Here is a 15,431-nt window from a genome sequence, read left to right as displayed (position 1 = left end):
GTTAGTGAAGGATAGAGATTTCTAGGGAAATGGGGATCAAAGATACACACACACACACACACACACACACACACACACAAAGCATGTACTGTATGCAGTGTGACTGAATGCATTCTTCATTCACACATCTGGTTAAATGTTTTTAAGCTTTCACACATCCTTGCAGCACTGAGGTATTTAACTACCTGTGATCTCAGTTAAGAAAAGGCTCAATGATCCAGGAAGCTCAGATCTGGCTTGTTTCACTGTGTGTGATAAGAAAAGTTCTTAATGTGAGAGGCTTTCTAAATTAGCTTCCCCTGCTCTGTGTGGATTTTGCTTTTTAGCATCTTTCTGCAAAATTTTCCGCCTGTTTCTCTTTCATGTGCACTATTTTGTGCAGTAAGAGCAGACAGCTTTCTTAGGCGAAATGCTCTGATAAACACACATCTAATATATTTATGAGCTTTATGAGGTGTTAATTTGTGAGTGTTGTGTTTATAGCTTTCTGTTTCTCAATGGCAGAAAAAAACATTTTAGGTGTTTTTTGGCAAATAATTTGTACAAAAACTTTAATTTACCACATTGTGTCTGTGTATGTGTGTTTATTGCTTGGTTCTTCATTCTCTTTCCAGTTTTTCCTTGTTTCTTTCTTTTATGCCTTGACTCTAAATAAGCCTCATTTCATTCAAGTTGAAGCCTTTGCCACAATTTAAAATTTGTGACCACATTCTACCATTTCTTTGTGAGGACATAAATGCAGATAGGTTGACCACTTGGATACAAGCCTCCAAGTGGAGGTAACAATAATGCTTCCAATTATAAAAAAGTAGATCTACACTGTAATCACCTGACCTGTGCTGAGATTTGCATGTTTTGTGGATATAACCATCTGCATCACAGCATTTAAGTGGATGCTGCATGATCTGTCACAAGGGACAACCTCCGCTCAGGGCCAATGTGAAGATGGCAAAAACTAGTTTCTCTAGGTGAACTTCAGGACGGCTTCTAAAGCAAGTCGCTCACTATAGTCTCTCATTTTGAAACAGCTAAGTTTACTCGTTAATAGAAAGTAATTGAGGCCTATGTGGATAACACAAAATATCTTAGTGAGGTCTTATACCTTATCCACCTTGATACTGAAGTTAGCTATGCTAACTTCAGTATCAAGTATCAAGTTAGCATTATTTAGAAAGTCACAAATCAGACTAGACCATTCAATAAGTTTGTGTTTTAGTTTTAGTAAATTCAAATCTTTTTTTTTCTTTTTTTTCGTTTATTACTTAACATTAACAGGCTGTGACACTACGGTGTAGTGGTTTACACACACAGTGAAAGATCCACCATTCAATCTCAGAAGGAGATGGTTAAAAAATCTGTCAGTCAGGCTTTCTGTTGTGGTGACCCCCTGTGAATGAGTGAGCAGCTGACGTAGCATTAACCTCCTAAGACTCAAACTCTTTCATGGCATGCATTTTTAATATCCATTTGCTATTTGGGCTGATTGGGACCTAAAAACAAAGAATTACCTTTTTTTTGGGGGGGGGGGGAGATCCACATATGAGGACAATGGCTTTAAATTTCGAGAGAACAGTGCCAGTATAATGTCCTCATATGTGGATATCAGGCCCTTGTAGAGCAAAATTTTGTATTTTGGTCTAGACAACCCAAAATGTGATGTCCACAAATGTGGACGCCAGGTCCTAGGAGGTTAATTAGCTGAAATATGTGTCTATGCATTGCACCCATAGTTTTTGAAAGCAACTTGCTAACCAAAGTTGCTAGCATTGACTGGTAATTTAGGACTTCATTGTTTAAGCCCATCTCTTCAGCCAACTCTCTAGGACCAAAGTCTTTGTGCAGTCATACCTATCACCATCCGTGCCCTTTAGACAGAATGGAGGTTTAAGGCATTTCTGCACTGGCTGCACTGACAAGTGGTATTGTGTGAGTATTCTTAAATAGCATCGTCAGTATAATCTATTTATTGTAAAGAGACATAAACACGAAGTGGATAAATGACAGTTAATCTGTCTGTAGTGAATGGTGTCGAAAAACAACATGTTATGAGTCATATTTGAGAAGTAGCACAGTGCATGTAGAGTATGCACTTTGATCATTTAATACCCTGCAGTGTGTTATCCCCACATGTTCATTGACTTAAAAGCTGTTCCTTTGGCTGATTGCTTTACTTTATTTAAGCTTTACTTAAGTCCTTCAGCTTGATGGTTTCATCCAGCCTAAAACCAAACAAACCTAAATAGGTCATTTTTTATTCTCCTCTTTCATTTTGGTGTTATATGAAAACTGTATGTGGGGCAGGGCACTCCTCACCCTACTCTGCACATGTACCTCTATAATGCTATCAGTAATCACTTGTGGAAGTTGGAAAATGCAGCAGGCAGAAGCTGACATCAGTACAGACCGCAGGCCAGTCCAACAGTCGGCCGCATGTATCTGTTCAATCCTAAACCAAGACGCATATTCATAAAGGACTATTTTCAACATTTAAGCACTTACAGTAACAGAACCCTTCGTCCCCAGTGTCAGAGGATGACTACGGAAGCACAAAACCTGTGTTGCAGCCAGGTTACAGCTGGGGGATCTACCGCAATATGCTTATCTGTCAAATTCCACCAAATCTTATCAAGATAGACAAAAAAATTTGTGCATGTTTCTCTGCCACCGATAAAACGATAAAAGCTGTCTTCAGAACTGGCTTTTGCCAGCTATGGGTTCGTGCAAAGTTTAAACTGCTCCTCTCTGTCGTGATAAATGACATTATATAACTGCATTTTAAATAAATAACATAGACACATAATACAATAAACCAGTCAGAAGCTTAAAGTTTTAAAGTGTTTTCTTTATAAATATTGTATCTCCAAAAAGTATAATGTACTCTGTATTTCGCTTCTTTTAAATTTCTGGGAAACAGTCTCTTAAATACATAGACAAAAAACAAAAATAGGCATTCTGGATATAATCAGGAAACTTTCAAATGTAAATGAAGGAAAACAGAAACAAAACTGCTTATTATCAAGGCAAAACAAAAGTTCTGAATGAAAAAGGCACAAGAGGTACTGTACTAACTCAGTAAAGTGGGCAGTGAGCCTTATATAGATATGGAACCACAAATCCAGTGTTGATGTGAAGTTGTTCAATTGTCACTATCCTCCATAAGTAGCTGGAAAAGCGCCATCTGAGAAAAATGTTTTTGCATGGCTCAGTTATTTTAACAGTGCCTTCATTTTTTGAGTCTTTATGGGGCGTCTTTTTCGGTCAAGTTTTGTTAACATGGTGTCATTTTGTCGTATATCTCACCGCAAGGGCATCATTAAACCCACCGTCCTTTACAAGAAGGTTATGTTAAATTGACATCACATCGATGCTGTCACAATCTGTTGTTTCTGCCAGTCGTGCACTTCAGAACATGAAAATACCATGCAGTAATATTAGTGGTATGTGGTTGTGTTTCGGTCTTGCCAGTATATTTGTAGTGGACTGTGGAAGCATGTGCAAGACGCCTGCACAAATCCCAGTTAAACCCATGGCTTCACAGTGTATCAAAGTCAAATTACAGTCTAACAACAGTGGAATTATAGTGATACTAAAAGTTTAAATGTCCAGGTTTCAAAGCTCTTTCCAAGATTTTGATATGAACAGAATTAAAAAAGTTGAATTTACTTCTTTTTGTCCACCAGCACTGCACACTCCTGCATGTGCATTCAGTCTGTTAGAACAGTAGTTATTTCGTGGTATGTTGCCTGTTCGTCCATCTGGAAGTCTCATTATAAGTGCCAGGCTTGAAGGGAAAGGAGAGAGAAGAGACAGCTTCGTGACAACGGCCCGTCAAACACACACAAACACGCAGCTCTGGTAGGAATAGAGTTGGCCTGTGTCTGTGCCTGCATTGGCTGGCCGGGTTGAGTGAGCCTCTAATCTGTGAATTGAAAACACGATTCCTGGAAAGAAGAAGTCATGCCAGCAGGCTGAGACTGTTATTGTCTTTGTTATTCTGGGGCTGTGTGGAATTGGCAAAAGCAGCATCTCATCAGCATCTATATGAGCCCGCGGATGTTGCGATTTGTGTGTTTTTGTAATGTGTGCGTGAGAATCTGCATACAATCTGTGTCAGATGTGCGACAGTACAGACACCGAACTTAATTGTTCTGTTCTCGGCATGTTCTCAGGATGATGTGGCCTGCTATTTTTATCTGTGTGCACAACTGTCCTGGCTGGGAGCGTTCAGTGTGAAGCAGATTTTGCTGATGGAACCGGCCAATAAAGCGAAAGCTGTTTTCTGACAGATTTGTTTCCCACAGAGTTGATAAGTACCTTTCACTTGCTGACTGACTTTCTGTTTAACATCTGAGGTTCTGCTGATGCGCTTATTAAATTACTTGGAGAAAGAGACACATTTAAACCAGCCTAAAAATTTCAACAATGGCAGTGTTGTTTGATTTGCAACCTGCTCTGTTGTTTTCTCACTGCTGTTTGTCAGTCTCTCAGTCTGTTAGTAGGTGGGAGCAGAAACAATCAAGCCAAATTTCCTGAAACTTGGTGGAGAATAGGACTGGGTGATATGACCCAAAATTCATATCTTGATATTCTTTAGCTGGATGGCGATATACGATATATATCTTGATATTTTTTAAAGCCATAAAGTAAGAACAAAAAGAGAGTTCTTAGTCAAAGCTGTGTCCCAGATCTCACACAGGCACTTTTATTAACATACAGCACAGATGTACATGAAAAAATTACTCAGAAATAAATTATCAGCATTTATTAAATAATAATGCTCCATAAATAAAATAAAGCAATGTTGTTTTTGTGCATAACAAAAAGCTCACAATTGTAAACTAAAAGACGCTGAGCATAATAACAAAGACAGGCAGATTTCACAGCTGCTCTGGTCCCAAGTTCTACTGCGTAACTGAAAGCCTGGAGTTTGAAATCCTCTTTGTAACCATGTCTCTTACAGGCGCCATTTGTGGTCCTTATACACACACAATACGGTAATATTACGTTGAAGACAATCCATCAAGCGGTGCGGCTTTGTAGCTTACCAAAGTCATAGTGAAACATTTTTTGACAGATTGCTGAGCGCCGTGTACCACATAAAATCGGTTCATGTTCAGTAAGCACAACCAGAATTCATACATTAGGCGCACTGTCAATTTTTCAGAAAATGAAAGGATTTTAGGCATCAACGTGTTAGCGGTTACCTCGAGAGGCAAACTTGTGGCTCCACAAGTATAATTATAACGTAACATAGACTATATCGATATAAACGATATTGTCACATCTCATATCTTGTATAAAAATATATCGATATATTTAAAAACTCGATATATCGCCCAGTCCTAGTGGAGAAGTACAAATTTGGGCCGTACAAGAAGACATTAACTTCTGGTGCAGATCTGAATTGGTTAATATTTGATAAAACCATATATTTTTTGATGAATGTCGTTGTGAATTTACATATGATGCAAAAGTTGCGATAGGCCCCCCAAGTGCAGTTCAGTTTATTGTTATTTGAATTTGAATGAATTATCATTCTAATCTAAGTAGTTTTATGTAGCTATAATGTATTTACCTTTTTCCAAGCATCGATTCAGTATCATAAACTGTTTTGGCTGTCAACACATAGATTCTAAATTTGGTTAAGTAATCAAATATATAAACAAGGGAAAATTTGATTGTAGAAACTAATAATCACTTGTGGAAAAAAGCCTCCCCTCTAGTATCACTCTGTCAGCGGACTGGCACAGAGGCTGGATATTCATCAGAAAGGCTGTTAGCCACAGCGTTGCTAAGGAGTTAATTAAAGGAGCGCTGTCCATACACAACACCGCAAACAGTATGAGCTTGTGCAATGTAAATTCTAATGGGCTAACCTCACTAAGAAAAAGTTTGCAAACCAATTGCCTTAAAAACGCAAGTGGAATAGAAAATTTATGTTGTAACAAAAGAAACTACAGACTACTTCATAATTTAAGTCAGATGTACTCTTGTGTTAGTAAATACTAGTTGTTTAGAACAGTAATTCTGAGTAATGTGAAAGTACCTGCAACAGATGATTTCTTAGTTGTATTTGCTTGAACAAGCGTCTCATTTATTTTTTAAAACTATGCAAACTGATTGTTTTAGAAAGAGCTCATGTTGTCAAGGGCTTCAGAAATCCATAGAAATAAATAAAAACAGCTCCATTCTCCTAAAAGAGTCGCATATATAAAATAGAGTGGCGGTATAAATGTGACATTTTTTAGTTTTGTAACATCATTTGTAGATGAGGTGCAGAGAACAGGTTTAGTTGGTACTTTTTACATATAAAAAGTCACGAACTATAATTTAATATAATTAATGTGGGACTTAAAACCATTTCATTAGACTGTACAGACATTTATATAGTTAAATTCTTGAGAGCATCCAATTAAATACCTACTTAAAAAATTATGGCAGTCGCCCCTGAACCAAGGTGGTGAGCATCTGGGAGTCGACACTCTCAATAGACCTCAGGCCTCGTCACTCTCAAAGCCTGTCTAAAAGCTAACAAAAGCAACAGCTGATCAGTTATTAGAAAACTGCTCACAGTACCCATTTATACATTTAAAAAAAATCCAATGTTTTAACTATTTAAACTAAAGATAAAAACAAAAAGGGGTCATTTGTATATGAATGAAGTCAACTGTGATTTGCTACATTCTGTTTTGGAGAAATTGTCCCTCCCTGTTTTACAAAAAGAAAAATCAATCAATGACAAAACAAGAGAGGAGTAAAAGTTAGGAGGCCTCCAAATCTGTGTGATCAGCGTCAACCTTTTCATTTAACGCCTGATAAAACCTACAATTCAATAGGAAACTTCCCCACAGCTTCTTTAATATGTAAAGTTAAAAACTTAGCAGTGCTGCAGACATCAGGAAGGTCATCATCACGTAGAACATTGTGACTTTGCAGCACTTCCTGTCACATCTCTCTTATAGAACAAATAGAGAACAAAATTAAGAACCATTCAAACTTGCAAAGACAATAAAAGGCCATCATGTGACTGTATAGTTGCTGACTGAAGGAGGGAAATCTACAGGTTTATCATTATTAACAGCAGTGAAGAATACTGTACCAGCTTATAAACTGTTGCAGACTTATAACTTAGGCTGTGTGCGTATATACACTTCCCCCTTCTTCATTTCTGAGTTGTTGGGTTTTTGTTTTTGCATATTTGTCATATTCAAATGTTTTGGATCAAATGACTTTAATATTAGTGAAAGGAAACAAAATCAAATAAAAAGTGCAGCTTTTAAAATAATGATTTCATTCATTAAGGGAAAAACAATGTCTGAACTTACCCGGCCCTGTGTCAGAAGGTAACCAGAACAACTGGTTGTGCCAGTCTTGGCATCCTGCACATTCACATTCACACCATCAGTCTCTGAAGCAAACACTCTAATACAGACAGTCTTTCTTATTCTTGGATCTGTGAGAGCAGAAGTCTTACTTGGTCATCTCAGGCACACACTCTCACTGTCAGCACAGCAGCTTCATCCAACTGCTGATCAGACTTTGATCTTATGAGGGGCAGCCTTGTGTGCAAAAGTCCAAGAATAAAAATATCAATCTGGAAATGAATAATAAGGTAACCTTTATATTTTTGTCTTATCAGTATTACTGTGATGTAGGATAAAACCCAGATAACACCCATGCAGAGCGCTATCCACCTGAGAAAAGCTAAAAAATAAAAATAAAAAAATTCAATGTGTATTGAATGGAACATTAAAGCAGATTTCCCAGTTCTGGGTATTTTGTTCATATTATTAGGCGATTATTATCCACCCACTGGCCGACTTTACTGCAGCTCCTTTTTTGTTCCAATATATGTTTGCTATTTTACATATTTTAGCCAATACACTGAACTGAAATGCAAGCAAAAGATGGTAACTAAGCTACAACATAATGTTGTTAAGTGATTAACGACAGTCTGCTGACTGGATTACTGGAAAATACAGATGGTGCTTTAAACCTTGTTGTGATGTTTTATGATAATCAGCTGACCACTAAAGACCAATAGAAGACATCAAATGACAGACCCGTGTCATTCACAGCTCTAATCTTCTCCTTTTTCCCCTGGCTGTTCCACATCATTTTAGATTCCAATTAAAAACTTATTTTTTCTCTTTCCCATCTGCCTCGCTCGTGTCTTCCCCTTTTACCTCTCTCTTCCTCTTCATGCTGCTGTCAGTTCCTGTAAGCAGACAGGCCTGTGTTGTCTTTGGGCCACGCAGGGCAAAAGCCGCCTGACTCACGAGCTCTCGGCTGTTGAGAGGGAGAATGTCACTGAACATTGGGTTGCCTTCACGTTACACAAGCGCACACACGCAACAAACAAACATACAGGGGGGAGTGCACGTGCATACTCACAGAACACAGATAGTACTCACACAGAGCAAGCCAAGCAAATCCCACATCACACATGCACACGGTCACGCTGGGCCGTGGCTATTTTTAGCCTGGCTGCTCGTACGCAGAGTCATATTCAACAGGAAATCCACAGGATGGCTGTGTATGAAGACGCGGCATATTTTGGCGTGTTGTGATTGACCACTGCTGTTGGACAGAGATTGATTCATGCTGTCACCTCTGACAGGTCGAGGATGGAGGGACAAAGCGGTGTCAAAGTGATATCTTCACTCAATGCGGTGTCAAATGTGTCAAGTGTTGGAGTCAACCTCTGTCCCTCTTTTTTTTCTTTTTTCTTTTTTCTTTTTTTTGAGTGACCCCAGTCGATCAAATCTGTACACATAAAAATGCAGATTTAAGTGTCTCATTACAATAAAGATATTCAGACACAGTGAAGTTCTGGACAGACAGAGGTCCAGAACAGATTAGGTACCCTAAGCCTTTAAGTGATAGTAACTGAAGCGTTATTTAAAAAGGCTTTACTTGTGCCAACTCTTTTAACCTAACCTTTAATTTCAAAAATTCTTAAAAGTGTATCTGTATCATCTTCAGCTTCAGTTTATGAAAGTTTCATTTTTTAGTAATTCTTCAGTAAAAATGTACTGTAATGATGTAATGTAACAATCTAACTTTTTGGATAAAAACTCTGCTTTAATGTTCCCAGCAGATGAGCCCCAGATTGAGTTTTACTCCATTTACTTCCTTGTTCTTCCCGTTTGGATCCATTTTGAATCGTTCATAGTTGCTTATTTTGTCCAGATACAATCTGTAATTGGAACAAAATGCAGTTTCTTACAATTCCTTATTTGAAATGTTTCATCCTGCAAAACTTCTGCTCTTCATTTACCCATTGCCAAGATGAGTCCTGATCTTGTAGCTCTATTCTTTCTCTATTATTACACCTACTTAACTCAGGGTGAATGTGCTCAGAGCTGACTGAAGTAATTCTGTCAGCTCTCTCTGTTCCTTTCTGCAACCAAAAATACTGAGCTCTTATTAAAGCTCTTATTAAACTCAGAGTTTATCTTTAAACTCAGAGTTTGTCGAACATGCTGTCTGGAATTGGCCCCAGGTTATGTTCCAGATTAGAAACCAGTGCATATGGTATCACTTCATCACCACGTTTGTGGATCCTTTTGTGTGTGTAGAGTCTACAGGGTCTATGTCTGTGTTTTTTTTAATAGCATCTAAAGTCTCTATGATGAACAGATTTCAGATTCTTCTTGATTATTGTTTTTATCCATCCATTCATTTTCTTCCGCTTATCCGGGTCTGGGTCGCGGGAGCACCCCCCACAGGACACCCCAAGGGACACGTTCGAATGCCTTCTCCAAGTTCACAAAACACAGAATCTTTTCGAGGCAGTCCGAAAGTCCTCTCCGAACTCCGCCCACACCCGAGTTTTTGCTTCCGCCACCGCCCGCGCCGCATTCCGCTTGACCTGTCAGTACCTATCAGCTGCCTCCGGAGTCCCACAGGCTAACCAAGCCTGGTAGGACTCCTTCTTCAGCTTGGTGGTTCCCCTTACCTCTGGTGTCCACCATTGGTTCGGGGATCTGGTGATACGATTACGAAATCGATCATCGACCTGTGGCCTAGAGTGTCCTGGTGCCACATGCACTTATGGACACTCCCATGTTCGAACATGGTGTTCATTATGGCCAAACTGTGGTTTGCACAGAAGTCCAATAACAAAACACCGCTCGGGTTCAGATCCGGGAGGCCGTTCCTCCCAATCACGCCCTTCCAGGTCTCGCTGTCATTGCCCACAGAAGCACTGACGTCTCCCAGTAGGACAACAGAGTCCCGCTCGGCGCATAAGCACAAACAACGGTCAGGACCCGTTCCCTGTCCTGAAGGCGAAGGGAACGTTTTTATTGTTTTTACCACAAACAATTTTGAAACAGCAGTATAATGCTAAAAATTCAACCTATTTTTACTTACTGACTGTAGACCAAAACATACCATGTTTTAATTCAGTTTTTACATTTATACTTTTAAACTGTTAAAAGTTTAGACTACCAAGACAATAGCTGAGAAAATAAAAACTAAAACTGTCTTTTAAAATTTAATCTAATTATTCTTAGCAACAGAGCAGCTTTTTGAAGACATTTATTAGTAATTGTTCAGATGCTACCAATGCAACCCCATTCATATGAATGCACAGGCGAAACCCTGAGTTAGCTTAGCGAATTGCTAATCAGCTGGGGTTTTTTTGTTTGTTTGTTTCTTTTTTCTGCATTTGGCTCTTTTGCCATCAGAATTATTGTCTAAAGGCGAAGAAAGATGCCCAACGGATTTACTTTACCAAATTGACCATCCCAGCCTTGCTGTAATGGTCCATTTGATTCACCTTTTATTGTTTATTTTATTTTCACTTGCTGAATACGGGACAGACTTGACTGGGGGAAAGAAAGGGAGAAAGAAAGAGGGAAAGAGAAACAGCTGAGAAGAGGGACGGGGGAGAAGGGCAAAAAACAAAAACCAACAGAATGGGCAGAAATAAGAAATGCATATATTGATCACCTGGGTCACCTGCTGAGAAAGAAAAAAGAAAACAAGCAGAAGAGAACAAGAGTAATAGAATAAACAGCATCACAATGATATATGGGAATATGACAGTAAATACTAAATATTAAACATTATTGTGCAGCACATAAGATCAACAGAACACAGTGTGCTTTGAGGTAGGAGCCAAAAAGGGTGTAGTTTGTGGGTGTGATCACCCGTGTGTACACCTGTGAGCATGGACGCGCTTATATTTAAAAGGTTCCTACATGTAATGATCTGCTAGAGGGTGTGGGGGGGCAACTGCCCCGTCCTCCAGGGCATGAAGCAGGTATGGAGGAGATCAAAACTCCAGACATGCAGAGGCTCCCAGAACACAAGAGACCAAGGAAGACCAACAGAGGGGCAGCTGCGCCACTGTCCCAGTAAGAGCTGAGGAGAGTCCCAGATGAGGGCTCACTCAGCAGCCGCGGAACAGAAGCCAGGGGGAGTTGCAGTGACGTGCCCGTGAGCTCCGCCGGCAGCCAGCTGTGCCTGAGTGACCGAGCCCCAGGCCGAGAGGCCGGGGGCACCCCACCCCCGAAGTGGCCCGAGCGAGCCCCAGGCTCCAGGCCCCGATAAGCGGCCGCCAAGGAGTGAGCAGGTGTGTACCCGGACGCCCATCCCCAGACACAAAGAACCACCAACGCACCGACACCTGAGGAAGTCCGCCACTGGCAGGGGAAGTGGTGGTGGGGGGAGATAGGCCTCCAAACCTTGGAGGGCCTGAGATGTCCCCAGAGAGGTGGCGTCTGATACCCAACCTGACATATAGACACAGACATACAGGCACACACAGACACAAACATCCATTCCCACCCTCATGCTCTCATATGCACTTACTCCACACTCAACCAACGTGGAGACAGACATAAAGAGACGCTGTACACACGATCACACTCCCCAAGCGTACTCTACAAACCGGGTCTAGGTACCCTTGCCCCTGGAGGGGGAAACTGCACCCAGACCCAGGTGGTGTTACCCTTTTCCCTGCGGTGGGGGGGGGCAGACCGCCCCGACTCCGCAGCAGCAGGGCGGCCCCACATTCCAGAATTGCTAACAATGTTCCTAATGTTAGAGTAAGTGAATCCAGACAATGGAACGATGCCCAATCTATGTTAAACTCACTAGAACAGGTCTCTGCCAATCACTTCTTGATATCAGATACCATCCCACAAAACTTGGATAAAATGTAATGTGGGTGATCAAACCTCCAGCCTCGCAACCATTCAGGGCATCTGTCTCAGCTTACATGAGATTATTTGCAGAAGTAGGGGACTAGTGATTGTATTCAAATCCTGTTTCCAGTGTCAGCAGTCGCAGTCTGATTCTCTCTTTTGAGGCATAGACATTTGTCAAAAGCTTCAACAGTCTTGTTCTGTGTGCTGATTTATTGTCAACCAAGAATATGTACAAGACTTTGGTGAGTTCAGATTGTCATGTGGTTTAAATTTATGTTTTGCTGAGATTTGTGACATGCATATTTTCTACATTTTTGCTGTTTAACATGTTCCCAAGTTAAACTGTAAAACTTATGTCACCAACTGTGACAATTAATCCTTTAGCAGCATTGTCATCAGCTTTTAATGAGTCTGTGCTTCACAATCAGCATTAGGACTGTAATCTAAGTCCCTCTGAATTTGTGCTTCTTTGATTTCTACTTGTACTGATCTGCTGGATGTGGTGGCTTCTTTTAGGATAAAAGCTTTAAGCCAGTGATGGATCCATGCAAGAAGATGGCAAAGGGATCATGAAGTGTGCTTCTATATTTTAAGAAACTTCTTACTTGTAATACCAGAGAGCTATTAGACCTCTTAAAGAAAAGATTTCTACTATCAGCACTTTTTTCTCTGGTCTTCGATCATGCTGCTTCTCCTGTATGTCCATTGTCTTTGAGAATTTCCTCCCCTTTAACTGAAATAGATCAGCATCCCACCCCATCATCAAAGATGTTTTTAATACCCTTGGGCCATGTATTGTTGACCTGATTTACTCCTCCCTGATATCTGGCTGTGTCCTGGCTGCTTTTAGACATGCTGTAGTACAACCTTGAAACCCAAGTAACTTGGATTCTTCCTTCCTCTTTAATTCCATGCCCATTTCTGAATCCCCTTTTCTACCAAAGGACTTTAAAAAGGTAGTTTTTAACCAACTACAACCATGCCTGGATTTATTTGAAATTTCTAAGAAGTTCCAGTCTGGTTTCATATTATGACATGGAAACAGACCTTTTAAGAGTTTTTAGTGTCCTGCTTTTAACTGTTGATTCTTGTGTTCTTGGATCTGACTGCTGCATTTGACACCGTAGAGCGTAGCATTCTAGCATTTGATCAACAGATTAGCTCTGTTGTTAAGACAAACTTTTTTCAATTAAGCCTTCTCAGTAAGGTGAAGTACTGCTTCCCTCCATGTTACTCTGAGACAGTAAAAGGCACCTTCATTACTTCTCAGTTAGACTATTGTAATTCTTTGGATGTCAGCCCTGATCAGTCGCTACTTCTTGCCTGGAGGCTATACAAAATGCAGCAGCTCAACTTAAAGGAAAGACCAGCCTTCCGGGCTTCCTGCATTGGCTTCCAGTCCCTTCATGATCCAGTTTTTCTTCTTACTTTCAAGACAAGTGCTGCCAGACACGTGGCAGCACTTCTGCTATCATTTTGTTCGTAGTTAACAAAAAAAATGCAGACATAAGTGTACACATTAGTTTTTGACTCCTAGTGAAAATTGTTTTCTTTACAAATGACTCTCTTACTGAACTAACACTTTAACATGTTTGTGCTTGCTGCTTATATTACTTTCATATTAAATAATTTGCACTCAACAATAAACAAATACACCCTAACAAAAAAATTCAAGGGCCAAATTGCATTATCTTTCTTCACGTCAATATACAGGCCGCAAGTAGGGGCGATGTTGGCCGCAAGTGGTCCCCAGACCGTGGGTTTGAGACCTGTGGTTTAAAGAAATTACAAGAAAGCTTGCCTAAGAGAGTTTGTGCTGTCTTAACAAACAAATGTGTACTTTCAAGCTCTTTAGAATTGTCACTGCACCTATTTCCTGTTTTCCTAGCAAATTATAAAGAAACTCTGTGGATATACATTTCATAGGAACAAATGCATATCCACACATTACTGATTTAGTGTTTAGTGCTTTATTGTGATTCTATAAGTACGTAGACCTGGGCCCAGAACAGAGCCCTGTGGGATACTGGGACAAACTGGTAGTGGAGAGCAATGTCAAATTTAACAAAGTTAAAAAAGAAAGTTTTGTTAAGTTTTGTTAATGGTGTTAAATGGCTTCCGTATATCCACTTATAAATGCAATCCATTATTACTCAAGTACATGCAAATTGAGCACTGGAGGAAAAATCTTGGGCTGCTCTACCACCCTTTAATTTACAGGCTGAAGTTTTGATTTTAGTCTTTTTTAACTTGTTGCAGTTAGGGCTGGGCCATATCATACCGTTCACGGTAATACTGGTATAATTTTGGGCAACGATAGAAAAATGAAATATCACGATAGAATATGGGTAAAACGCGCATGGGCAGTGCCTTTGTTTTCATACGTACATGTCGGAAAAAGCATGGCGGCGAAAGCAAATCGTTGAATGAAACGGATGAACCAGAATTGGTTTGTAAAAATGCTGCAACTTCAGTGTGGAACTGGTTTAGCTTTCGTCCGTCAGATACACAACAAAGCACTATTTTTGGTAGCGCATGCTAGCGGGCCGTCGTTATTATTTTTTGGAAAATACGGCACACTTAAAATCAATCCTTTGATTTTTCTGAAAATCGACAGAGCCCCTTATAATCCCGTGTGCCTTATGTATGAACTCTGGTTGTGTTTGCTGACCTCGAAACGATTTTATGTACACGGCGCTTGAAAATCTGTCAAATGTTTTAGTACAACTTTGCTAAGCTACGAAGCCGCACCGCTTGATGGATTGTCGGAGCATTACCGCTATCGTAGTCAGGAGCCTGGCGGAGTGATACGTACTGTGCTTTAACATAATATTACCGTATTGTGTGTGTATAACTTCTTTTAATTTTTGTGGATATTATACATGGTTATGCTGAGGATATGTCGGCCAGTTTCCACTGGAAATGCCTTTTGGTTAAACTGTCAGCGAGGAATTTGCATTTGCACTGTTAAATTTTTATATAACTTTAATACACATAAAAAACAGCTGCTTGTTTAAGTGAAAATACATTGATGTTTTTTTTCACTAATAAAGTTGTGGAGTTGTAAAGTATTTTGTCTAGTGTCAATTGTGTGTGTGAATGTGTGTGTGAATGGGTGGATGACTGGATATGTAAAGCACTTTGGGGTCCTTAGGGACTAGTAAAGCGCTATATAAATACAGGCCATTTACCATTTTCATTTGTCAATTATATTGTCAGTTATATCGTTATCGCAAATTTTCAAATGTTTATCGTGATAAATATTTTTGG

The 15,431-nt window shown here is 39.9% G+C and overlaps 1 protein-coding gene across 5 annotated transcripts in view; it reads left to right on the top strand.

The window, feature by feature from the left end:
- slc24a3 (solute carrier family 24 member 3) overlaps positions 1-15,431 on the top strand; it is a 136,125-nt gene that overhangs the window by 99,452 nt on the left and 21,242 nt on the right. The window lies entirely within an intron of this gene.

The sequence above is a fragment of the Rhamphochromis sp. 'chilingali' genome (assembly GCF_963969265.1).
Source record: "Rhamphochromis sp. 'chilingali' genome assembly, chromosome: 20".
In the NCBI taxonomy this organism is placed as follows: domain Eukaryota; kingdom Metazoa; phylum Chordata; class Actinopteri; order Cichliformes; family Cichlidae; genus Rhamphochromis; species Rhamphochromis sp. 'chilingali'.
Note: the sequence above shows the minus strand (reverse complement) of the source record. Positions and strands in the feature narration are given on the sequence as shown.